This window comes from Dipodomys ordii, unplaced genomic scaffold (genome assembly GCF_000151885.1).
Source record: "Dipodomys ordii isolate 6190 unplaced genomic scaffold, Dord_2.0 Scaffold222, whole genome shotgun sequence".
Taxonomy (NCBI): domain Eukaryota; kingdom Metazoa; phylum Chordata; class Mammalia; order Rodentia; family Heteromyidae; genus Dipodomys; species Dipodomys ordii.
In genome coordinates, this window is record NW_012267438.1 from 774817 (window position 1) to 776503 (window position 1687).

At 60.0% G+C, this 1687-nt stretch overlaps 1 pseudogene across 1 annotated transcript; it reads right to left on the reverse strand.

Annotated features, from left to right (window-relative positions):
- Positions 1 to 436: 436 nt before the first annotated feature.
- Positions 437 to 1057, reverse strand: LOC106000546 (annotated as a pseudogene). Its single transcript, XR_001175795.1, has one exon. The product of XR_001175795.1 is annotated as an ADP-ribosylation factor 1 pseudogene (transcript).
- Positions 1058 to 1687: the final 630 nt, after the last annotated feature.

Sequence of the window (1687 nt, forward strand, 5' to 3'; positions counted from 1 at the left end):
CAGCTAGCTGATCTGATGGACTAAGCATTCAGGCGGTTACTGCAAAAACCTACACTAGACAGAGTCTCCCTTCTATGTGTTCAAGTGTTTTGCTTGTATTTTTAACAATTTAAAAAAATGCATTGAGTTCAGGTTAAAAACAAACCACCAAATGGATTCAGATACTCATCTACACCCACTGGCTCCTGGAGACCAGATGCCCACATGTCCAAATCTCTTCTCAGTACTGACCGTAAGTTGATTCTCTTTACAATAAAAAAGCTGAGCAATATTGCATAGGAGTACCAGAAACTGCCTCAGTGGAAACAGAAACAATTTACATTAAATAAAAACCTGGCTGCAGGCTGCGTCTGCACACTCACAGCACGGTGTGGTGCGCACTGTGACCAACCCATGGAGACAGCTTCTGGCACTCAAGACTACAGGGTTGCACGTTTGCCACATGAGAGGAAAGCTGAGGGCGGAGAGGAGGAAGTGAGGGGGAAGGGGAGTTCTGGTTCACTTCTGGTTCCGGAGCTGAGTGGAACAGCCAGTCCAGTCCTTCATAGAGCCTGTCCCCGCTGGTGGCACAGGTGGCCTGAATGTACCAGTTCCTGTGGCGTAGAGAGTGCAGCCCCAGCTTGTCTGTGATTTCAGCAGCATTCACGGCATTGGGGAGGGCCTGCTTGTTGGCAAACACCAGGAGGACAGCATCCTGGAGCTCATCCTCCACCAGAATCCGCATGAGCTCTTCACGGGCCTCATTGACACGCTCTCTGTCATTGCTGTCCACCACGAAGATCAAGCCTTGGGTATTCTGGAAGTAGTGGCGCCACAGCGGCTGGATCTTGTCCTGGCCGCCCACATCCCACACAGTGAAGCTGATGTTCTTCTACTCCACAGTCTCCACGTTGAAACCTATGGTGGGGATGGTGGTCACGATCTCCCCCAGCTTCAGTTTGTACAGAATTGTCGTCTTTCCGGCAGCATCCAGGCCCACCATGAGGATGCGCATCTCTTTTTTGCCAAAAAGGCCCTTGAAGAGGTTTGCAAAGATATTCCCCATGCTTGTGGACAGGTGGAGTCGACACTGGCCAAAGACCGCTCCCAGGCTGAGCGGCGCCTGCGGTGAGGCCCTCTCCATGATGACTTCCAGGATCACGCAAGGCAGCGGCTGCAGGCTGTCCCGCCCCGGCCTGCCCATAGTCCCCGGACGGAGGAGGTAGGTGCTGCACTGGAGGCCCTGCGACAGTCCGGTACCCGTGACCAACGCCAGTCGGGGCCGGTGCTCTTCGTCGGGTTAAAGGTTATGGCGCGCAGGAGCCGGCGTCCGCGGGAGGGACCGGCCCGGGAGGACGGGGCTGGTGGTCGGGGCTGGTGGTCGCCGCGGTGCGGAACCCAAAGCCCGTCCCACCGGGGAGCAAGGAGGGGCAGCCGTCCTGCGGGCCCGTGCGCGGTGCCCCGCTCGTCCCCCTCGTCCTCCGGAAAGCCCTCGGTACCCGCGTGACCTTGACGCCTCCTCGGGCCGGCCGGCGCCTCAGTTTCCCCACCCCCGAGCCCGAGCCGTGCGCGGGGGCGCGGGCTCGCCCGTCCTCCGCTCGGGGACCCCGCGGCCCCCGCGGGGCCCGGCCGCCCGCCGCCTCCGCCCGGCACCAGGGGAGCGAGCCTCGGGGCGGTGCCGAGCCGGGCGGGCGCTTCCTGGCCGCGG